This window comes from Nicotiana attenuata, unplaced genomic scaffold (genome assembly GCF_001879085.1).
Source record: "Nicotiana attenuata strain UT unplaced genomic scaffold, NIATTr2, whole genome shotgun sequence".
Classification (NCBI taxonomy): Eukaryota; Viridiplantae; Streptophyta; class Magnoliopsida; order Solanales; family Solanaceae; genus Nicotiana; species Nicotiana attenuata.
Genome location: NW_017670969.1, coordinates 236,017 through 247,056, shown reverse-complemented (window position 1 = coordinate 247,056; position 11,040 = coordinate 236,017).

Sequence of the window (11,040 nt, the reverse complement as noted above, 5' to 3'; positions counted from 1 at the left end):
ATCTATTTAAAACTTTATTAAAATTGAATGAACAATTATATCATAATAAATACTATATCTAAACCAAACTCATGGTTAATAGTATATATCCCAACAATCTCTCACTTAGACTTTTGACCATGACAATTATTAGAATATACTATATCCAAATGCATGGTTAATAGTATATGCCCCAACAATCTCCCACTTAGACTCGTAACCATGCATCTACATCTTTCTCAAGCATTCTTTTACATGACTATTAAAAGTTATTTCTGATGCAATATTTGTCTAGTAGTGCTTTGTCGTAACCATCTAGTTTGGTATTAAACTCTTCAGGGATCCTGTTATTGAAACTATCCCATGAGTGTACACCGAACTACGATTTTTTTTAGAATTCTCCCACTACGACGAAGTACTATTAATATTACCTTCATTACCTTACGACATTGAAATATTAGTGACTTCTTACTATAGTGTTTACTTTTCAAACATCACTCCCACTCGATAAAGGCATATTATGTCTATTAACATTCTCCCACTACTCAAATGTAATGGAACGTCAATTCCGACTTGTGGGTTTTGATGTTCTTGAACGTCAATTGCTTTATTTTCTTTAGGACAATAAAATAAAACTCCATTCGTTTTCTTGGATATTCAATAAACATGCACCTATCCATTCTTAGTTCCGACTTACATATCCGCTTTCCCTTTCAGCATATATGCAGGACAATCCTATATCTGAACATATTATGGACTGAGCATACATTCAGTCCACAGTTCTATAGATGTCCCAGGTACTAACTTAGAAGGAACTAAATTCAGAATGTAATTCGCAGTTTCTAAGAAATGTTCCAAAAACAAATAAGGCAATCTGAATAACACGTCATTAATCTATCCATGTCCAAAAGAGACTTATTTCTTCTTTCTACCACACCACTCTATTGTGGAGTTTACGGTGTAGTCAATTGAGATGTAATCCCTTATTCTGATAAGTAACAAAAGAACTCTTTAGAGAGGTGCTCGCTACTACAATCAAATTGCAGTAACTTAGTATATTTCTTTGGTGCTTCTCCGTTTCAAGTCTTAAAAATCTTGAATTACTTAATTCATTAAGACTTACGGTGCATCAAATAAATAAATTAATATTTTGAGTAATCATTTATGAACGTCACAAAAATACTCAAAACTATCTCTTACCAGTATGTTCATTTAACCATACAAATCAGAAGGAATTCATTCTAGCTTATCAGTAGCTTTATTTCCTTTTGAAGGGAAACAATCTTTCGTCAAATTTCCTTCTAAACAGGATCTACAAGTTGGTAGTGCCTCTACTTTCAATGAACCTTAGGGTCCATGCTTGACCAACTTGAAATCCTATCTAGATTACTATGACTTAGACAAAGTGCACATATAAGTTTTACTCAATTTTGAAGAACATATTCTCTTATGAGGTAGACTATTATTGTTCTGTTCAGGAGAGATATTAATATACAATGACAAGGTCACGCATTCATGTACCACAAGAGATAAAATGTTTATCAAGCTCAATAACTCAAGAGTTATTCGAAAAATAAAATAAATATCCATATTTTATTTTGCCCAGAAACCGAAATTAAATTCCTTCTAACAAAAAGTACATATATTGCATCCTTTAAATTAATATCTTATCACTAAAAGAAAATTTTAACAAGTAATACGATAAATTACATAAAATCATTGTGGAGTTGAGATAAAAATATTATATAGATCATAATAAGTCAAAAGACTGAATACTAAAATTCAGACCGCATTCAATATTTATACACATACATGCATCTCGAATAATAAATTTCGATGGGAAAAGAATCATTCATGCAAAGTATATTATATAATGCAAGAATTATACAATCCAAAAATAAATAGAACCAACTCAGATGGAGAGTATACTATTATTTTCAGTCAATTGTATATAACCTTTTAGTACAAAAATTTTAAACACACTGCACATATATGTCATGCATCTTGAATAGCAATTTCGATGGGAAAAGAACTACTCATGCAACATACATATGTAATGCCAGATTATTCACTCCAATAATTAAAACAAACCCAACTCAGATGGAGAGTATACTGTAATTTAAGTCAAGTGAACATCATTTTTAATAGCTCTAGTTCCATTGGTCCAACACATTTTTCCTTTGGATTTTATGTTCTTTTCTTCTGTTTCAAAGAACCTCTAGGTTTGCTAGATCAGCTCATCAGCCCGAATAAGGTATTTCTCCGTTGTTTCCCTGTAGCAAAATAAGACTTTGTAGTTATTTGAAGTTAAACCCCTTCCTTGGATGTAGCCATGAAATTAGTTTGGAAAAGCTTCACTCTTCATCCTCTTTTGATGAAAGAATTAAATTTCGGACGAACTGGTAGAGATGCTTACATTCTCTTGACCGTGTAATGAGCATTATCATGTTGCTGAAGTTTCTCGTCAATATACCTTAAGATTGATGGTTGTAGTTCTTTCTTATTAGCAAGAATATTTGCTTTTCAAATCAGCTTTACACTCCCTAAAGTGTTAACAAAAGTTTAAGATATTGTGAATGAAGATAATTGGAGGCAAAAATTTCTGTTTTCCAGAACACTGTTTTTTTGAAGACTGACATAGATCAGTAGTCTAACGACAATATGTAGCATGGTTGGACTCGGTCGTTACAGATGGAACATGGATAACATAAAGGAAAACATTTAAATTTTAAAGGGGGGTTTACCTGCACCTGGTCACTGTGCTTTGCTGTAAATGACCTTGCTTAGCTGTTACATGAGGTGATTTTATTATGCTGTTTGAGCTTGAGAAGTTGTTGCAAAAAAGAACTGAAATTCATTTTGACCTCATAAATCCAACCTTGAAGAATTCAAACTTGTGTTTAGCAAGGTCTTAAATTCAAGGAAATGGAACGTTGTTTCTTGGTTGGTTCTTCGGACCCGTGCGTATTATTGAGAGATCATATTCTGTATGTTAAGTGATACTATTGAGATACTGCATTGTTGTGGTCTAGGATCCTTCATGTTGCTTTGAATTTTATATTGTGAATGAGCTGCTTCGATGGTAGTGTGAAATGTTGTCAGTCCGTCCGATAGCAATGCAAGCTTTTGTCCTACCCGTGATTGCTACAATCAAATCTCATACCAGACTATATCTAATACTTAGCAACGTGAGATTTTATACGGACTTTCTCAAAAAAATTGCCACGCGGAGCGTGTCACGAGATATATCGCTCTCGGACTTCTTACGGTAAGGCAAATGCACTTCTGCTATTCTAAGGGAGTACGGTGCTACCTTTTCCAAGAATATCATGCGAATTTTTTCCTACTTCAGGTATGTTAAGGCTATCCCTTCTTTCTTTTGGCATGATCTATACGACATAAACGAAATGGGCAAATGCACAATTTCCATAAATGACTCTATTCATAGAAATACTAGGGGTGTCTATATTCTTGATTCCCCATGAGAATTATTATTATATGTTCTGTTCATGGATCTCAGAAAAAAAATACGTATTTGATAAACTTTATTCGAAAGGTATATTAATTTTTATGGCACTCCGAGAAAATCTTATTAACGTATTTCTTATGCATCTCATGCATTGCATTCATTTACATTGACTCATGACCAGACGGCGTTATATACGCGTATATATATATGGGGAAAGGTTATGGCGTTATATACGCACCACCACCTGATCAGTTGGTATACGTTGATGATTTTGCCCATAGTGGCCGAGATGATATGATGGGATGCTCTCAGAGGGCTTGATGTTATGTACGTACAGTCCTATGCATTACATGACATTTATACGCATATACATGGTTTTATAAATATTTCATGATTTACAGAGTTATCCAGACTTACATGTTGAGTCCTTTACTCCATGTTTCTTCCATGTTCTTAATTAAATGTTGACTTACTGTTATGTTTCAGTCCGCCTTACATACATTCATACTGACGTTCTTTTGTTGGGTACACTGCATTCATGCCTACAGGTATAAACAATCAGTTTGACGAGCCCTCATAGTAGACGAGGTTAGAATTCAACGAAAGATCGGTAAGACTCCACCTCATTCGGAGTGTAGCCGTGTCTGTAAGTCATCGTGTCAGAGTTTTGCTACAGATTTATGTGTAGGCCGGTACCCCGTCCCATTTTATGTCAAATAATCTTATCTTTGTTGACACAAATTTATTATGTACAGTATGCCAGAGGCCTTGATGGCCCATATGTATTAATGTTTTATGAACGATGATTAACTGATATAACATTTGCCCACTTACAATTATACATTACGAGTTGTGGCCATGTTGGCCCATGATAGTTACAAAAGGAATGAATGAGTTACAGAGTGATTCGCTCGGGCCAGTGCGGCACCGGGTGCCAGCCACGCGTCCCAAGGTTGGGGCGTGACAATACGGGTCAGAGGTAGCCTACTAGACTTCGTCAGCTTTAGTCATGCGCCTAAGGAACTTCCCACTTTTCTATCATAACTGTCGATTTGCACTGTCTCGAGATCGTTGGCCCCTTGGGTGTAAATCTCGACCTTAGTCTCGAGCCTTCGAAAAGCTTGCTTACGAAGCGTCGTAATGGCCAAAAATTGGACCCTCCGATTTTACCGCATACAGATAGTCCCCGCGTTTCTTAGAGTGGAACGATAAGAAATGACTTCGATGTCCATCTCTTCGAACTTTCCGCGATGGTGTCATACTTATGATGTAAGTCTTTGTGATAACTGAGGCATCCCCTCGGTTCATCTTTTCAGTGTTATTCAATGTACTGTCGATTCTTATTCTCCAAAGCGATAATATCGCCGTCGACTCAGTTCCCAAAAACGCATTGATTGCGCCTGCCGATACGTCTTTCAAAGACATTGATGGGGCCGTCGGTTGCACTACCACCCCCTATAAATGGAAGCCTCCTGGAACCATTTCTTCATTCAAGTGTCCTCCAATATCCTTCCACCCCTTTCTTCTCTTCATCCTCATCCATTGTTATCTCTCATGTTTGAGGCCCGCGGCCTTAAGGTTACATGGCGGCATTCCCATCAGCCACGCCCTGGCCTTTTTCCAGGGCTTTCCCTTACTGAGCGAGATTGCACTGACTTGTCGTTGTTATTACTGCTATCATCGTTGGCTCGTGGCGATGAGATAGGGGGGCCGATTTCTTCTTACTTAGGAAGATGTTTGGACTCTACACCGCTGCTCAGGAGGGTGTTCGGACTATATACCGCTGCTCACCTCCCTACTCCGGCCTAGTGTGGCACTTCATCCCTTTTGCTTTCCGTGGGGTGAAGTGGCACTACCGCCAACTTGCACAACACAATGTCCCAAGAAGTGGACTCAAATTAGCTGTGCAGGTAAGGCCGGCGCTCGCCAAGTCTTCTACCGGGCCGTGATTTCCATGGCCTGGTAAAAGCTTTTGCGCTTTGGCGGGCTACGACTTTTTCTTCATCTTTTTCTGCTTCTTCCGCATCACTTTCCTCTTCTTCATCTTCTCCCACGAACCGTTTTGGAAGATCGACATGAGGCCACCGAGGAGACGGTCCTCGAACATACTGCCGCCAAGGATATACCCCCGAGAATAGATTAGACTCTTGGCTTCTATTTTATATACACTTTTTTGCTTCTTTTTTCCTGTGTAAGGACCCTTCGTGGGCTTTTGTATTCACATGTAAGGACCCTCGTGGGCTTTTGTAATCATCGTTTATTAATGAAAAAGGTGTTTCTTCGATTTGCTTCTAATTTATGCTTTATTTCCCTTTATCTGCATTTGTGAAGAATCTGAATGCATGACTCCACCGATTGGTGCGAATATCGAGTTCGGGTGCAAGTATTTCTTCTGGCTTTTGATTGATTAACACGACTCCCCGTAGAACCCTTTGTCATTCCTTGGACCGAGCCTGGATTTGATTGATAAACTCGGGCCGTCGGGATCCCCGACTTCGAGTTGAATGAGAGTAGGGCTTCGAACTTTTAGTATGAGACTTAGCTCTATAGACCCCGCGATAGTCCNATTGGATTGATAAACTCGGGCCGTCGGGATCCCTAACTTCGAGTTGAATGAGAGTAGGGTTTCGAACTGTAAGTACGAGACTTAGCCCTTTAGACCCCACGATAGACCTCGACGGGGGGATTTTCTCGAATGTCTAAGAATAAAGATAGCCTTTAGGCTTTCGGGAGCAGTCCCCGAGTGAGGGTTCGCTCAAGCTCGGGCTACCTAGAAGCTTGTTTTGGACTCAGTGTAGATAGCCTTAAGGCGCCGTAGATAGATCCCTGGATGGGGACCTACCCGGGTTTAGATAGTACCTCGAGGCCAAGCCCATATGAGTAGGTTTTTAGAGCTTATCTTCTTTCGAGGGAGGTCCTCGAGATCGGGTACCATCTCGAGGCTTAGGATGATGTCAATGGCTCCTTGGAGTATATCCTCATCTTGGTGGAGGTCCTCGAGATCGGGTACAATCTCGGGACGTGTAGTGATGCCAATGACTTCCCGGAGCCTCTTTTTTTTTTATAAAAGACCTCGAGATCGGGTACCATCTCGAGGCTTGTAATGATGTGGAGTTTTTGATCCCCGAAATATCGTACGACAGTGCTAACTACACGACGTGGTCATGAAGCGACCAAGGCAGTTCCGTTGGTGCATTTTCCCAAAGCGAGGGATGGCTCAGTTAGCGTCTTTAATTGGCCTTTGAGGCAGGCGGGTAGTCGCTGCTTTCTCCACATATAGGGTTGTATTCTTTCTTTTAAGGATTCCGCTATTCTGAGTAGTTATCCTCCTCTATAGAGCTTTCCTTTCTTGTGTTAAGGCTTTCATCATTTCAATTTCGAAGGCTTTGCTCAGATTTTTTAGTTTTACCACAGTTATGGCTGCCACATCAAGGTCCGCTCGGCGAGGAGGGAGTTCCGCCCTTGACGGCTTTTTGAACCAAAATGCTTGGGGTCATCGGGAGTATGTTTCAAAGTTTATTTCTTTAGTAGGAGAGGCGCACCTTGAGTCAGTGAGGAAAGACTATAGATGGGGGAAAAAGGTAGTACTGCGGGTACTTTCCCCGGGAGAGAGCATCATGGATCATGCTGAGGGGTTTTTGAACATATACACGTACCCCTCACGCTAGGCCCCCCTGATAGGGCTGTGCTTGTGTTTTGTCGAAAATACCGGGTTACCTTGGCGCAGATTCACCCGTCATTTTGGCGGATAGTATTGATGATGAGGTTCTTTGCGGAGAAAGCAGGGCTTGAATTCAAGCTCAGTCATCTTATCAGTCTGTACCGGCCTTTTCACCATCGAGGTCTGCTAACCTTACGATGCCGATCCACCATACCTTTCATTGTTGATGACGAAGAAGACGTATATTAGGAGTGGATGAGCCGATTCGTCCGAGTACGGACCGTTTATATTATCCCCGTGGAGTTTCTGCCATTCCCTGAGGAATGGAATTTTACACGTAAGTGATATACTTGTGCCTTGGTAGTTTTGCTTGTGGCATAGGCAGGTTTCGTAAATGCATCTTCCTTTCCCTTTCTGCAGCAATTTCATGGACGCCGTACGAGGTTCCCGACCTGACGGACAGGGCTCGAAAACTGGCGATTCGCTCGACTTATAATGAGCGTAACTGGCGAGTTTTGTCTAAGGGCAGATGGGAGGCCAAACACCATGGTACGCGCTATGTGATTTGCTCCTTTAAGGGTACTTTCTTTTTACGCGTACTAACCCCATCACCGTAGGTATCAGGGAATCCTTCGGGGCGAGACCGTGCCCTCTTGGAGGGGGAGAAGGATCGCCAGCTTCTAGGCTATGGAGCGATAATAATAGGCAAAAAGGGCTTTTATAGGGTGACGGTGCTTACAGCAAGATGAGTCCAGGCCGGGGGCTCGGCGTGGATGTGTCTTCCCCCATCGAAGGTACTTCGAGAGATGTTCGAAACCAGGAGCCGCATACGCTGAGCGATCGCGCCCCCACCGGGTGCGGTTCTTCCGGGGTAGACGGAGCCGGACTAGTAGATGTGCACCCAACTTTCAAGGAAGCTTAGTGGCTCTATTCCAAGGTGAGTTTTTTGCCGTCCGTGTTGATTTTATAGTTTTGTAATTTTTACTCTCTTGTCGAGTTTCTCTTTCATAGGCTTTTGACAAGCTCAAGTCCGAGCTGCTTCGTCGTGAGGCCATGCTGCGAAAAATTGTGGATGGGGAGAAGTCCCTTAGGCTTCTTTGCAATGAGAGAGAAGATGAGTTGGCGCACTTGCGGTGCGAGGCGAGTCGAAGCCTGAACTACGAAACCTACCTCGAGGAACAGGTACTTATTGCTCTACATGGGGCGCATGTTCCCTTTTCCATTCCTGAGGCTGACGTTTCATTTATATTAGCTGCAGAAGAAGGTTGGAGACCTGGAACGCCTTAGGAGTGAAGTTGGACAAGCCAAACGTGAGCGCGATGAGTTAAAGGCTCGGGCGGACGCTCATACCATAGCGGAGAAAGGTTCTTTGGCTAAAGCTTCCGCCCTCGAGGTTCAACTTTGCTTAGCTCGTGAGAACAGTTTGGTCCGAATGGATATGGTCACAAAGCTTGAGTCCGAGCTTTTGAAGATAAAAGCTGAAGTTGTGGATGCCCAGTCCAAAGCCGTAATGAGCCGAACTAAAGCTGACAAGAAAGTGGCAGTCTATTTGAAGGACGCTGCCGATGCCCGAGCTGAGCTGAGAAGGGTTCTCGACCACAAGAGCAGGAGCTTGGAGTATGCACGGTGCAAATCTCGAAGTGAAACCCTCGAGGAGATCAATGTTAGTAGTTTTGACCTCTCGGAAGAGGTGAAACAGGCAAAGGCGGATGAACATGACGCTAAGTCCCTTCTGTCCGATGCCGAGGATGGCGAAAAATAGGCTGACGGGCCGTAGTCCCCGAGGGGGGCGTAGATTAAGCCTTTCCTTTTCTGATTTAGTATGTTGTGTTTTCAAAGAACTTTGTGAATGAAGCTTGTATTCTTTCACACATGTGTACAAAAAGAAATCTTGCGACTTCGTTTTTCATGTACCTTTCGATGTTTGTTAGCCATCAGCAAGAAGAACTGGTTTTCGAGTTAAGAGGAATCCTTAGATTCATGGTATGGCCCTGGGGCTTATTAGGCTGGCCCGTAGGCTCTTACGTGCTTTGGTTGGTATAACCCTTTAATGTAAGCTGGCATCTTAGGCTCTTATGCTTTCGCCCTTAGGCATATTTAGTTAACTGTTTCGGGTTCAGTCTCCGAGTCGGGTTTTGACTCGAGCTCATTTGACCCTTAAGTTTTTGGATTTAAAGCTGTCCCTTAGGCTCCTACGTGTTGGGTCGGTACGACCTTTTAATGTAAGCTGGCGTCAGCGGCTCTTACGCTTTTGGTCGGTACGACCTTTTAATGTAAGCTAGCGTCAGTGGCTCTTATGCTTTAGGTCGGTACGAACTTTTATATGGGCTGGCGACAGTGGCTCTTACGCATTGTGTCGATGAGACCTCTAATATAGGCTTTATTTTTCCCTCGTTAATGATTTTTGAAGTTGTGTTTGCCTGACCCTTCGACTGTTTGATAAAACCTCGATTGTGAGCCGTTATATGGCGATGATCGAGCACCTCGGGAGGTTTGGCTTGGTGGCTGAGTATCTCGAAGCCTCTAATTAGGAGCTCACGTGGTTGAAGCTCTTTTGCCTATGTCGAGGGTAGCCTGTTTAACAGGTTCTTTTCGAACTACATTCGCAGTAATTGAAGGCCTGTGATTTTAAAGCGACGGTCGGGCGTCCCCGAGTCGCGTTAGTTTGGCTAGTACAGCCTTATGACCGTAGTCAATGTGTTTGGCCGGAGCCTTTTAGTTCCCGAGTGAAGTAGTTTTGGCGTCTATATCGAGGGTATGCCTTTTTAGGGGTCTTATAAGTTCGATATATAGCCTTAACTTTAAGATCGGGATTGTGCCTTTTGTAAGGGCTTACAAATTTTTGCATGCCTTTGAGGTATTACAGTTTTGGTCACTTGGTACAAGTGTGGCTCATGCCTTGCTTGAGGCCTTACAGTTTTGATCACTTGGTACAAGTGTGGCGCATGCCTTGCTTGAGGCCGTACAGTTTTGATCACTTGGTACAAGTGTGGTTCATGCCTTGCTTGAGGTCTTACAGATATTGTCACTACCTTATATAGGTCTTACGAGACCGAGGTTGCCCGCGTGTGGTCTTATGGCCTCGGGTTTATCGATGGGGGTGGTGATTGGCAACAGTCCCCGAGTCATCGACAGTTTCTTGGCTTCGGGAGCCATTACTTGTAAACATGGTATTGCCTCATTGAGGGCTTACGATTTCGGAGTTTTTGACCCGTAGGTGATGTGGTCTTGAGTTTTCGACGTCAGTCCCCGAGTGTTCGGGGCATTTTTGGCTCTGGGGTGGCTATTGGCGGCAGTCCCCGAGTTCCCGAGTTATCGAAAATTCCCTGGCTCGGGAGCCATTTCTTGTAAACTTGGATTTGCCCTACCGACGGCTTTATGAGTTTGGAGTTTCTGACTCGCAAGTCATGTGGCTTTGAATTGTTGACGCCAGTCCCCGAGTGTTCGGGATGTTTTTGGCTCTGGAGCCGTTTTTGCAAAAATAGCGGACTCTTTTGAAACGCGAACGCTTTGATGTATTCTTCAATTACTTGGTACAAGTATACATGTTTTCGCTGTTACGGGCTTGGTTATTCTATACGGACATGGTTCGTTTGATCGTTTGACCCGGTACATTGCTTTTCCTATCAAGACCCTGTTCAGCATATCTTAGCTTCTCCAAGGAGGTGATTTTCCGGGGGGATGCCCCCCAGTATTCGAGGTTGATTGAAGAGAATCCTTAAATACTTGTCGAGTCTTCCTTAGGTAGCATATAGATGTTGCCTCGTTAAAAACCTTGCCGGTAAAACCCTTCTTGGGATAAAAACCCGGTCGAAGGAAAAGAGTGCAACGCATGCATTTGAAACCTAAGGCCTTCGAGTTGGGAAGCGCTTCGGCCATTTCGATCGGATACCTGCATTCAGGTTAGTATAAAATGTAACTGAAAAGGGGA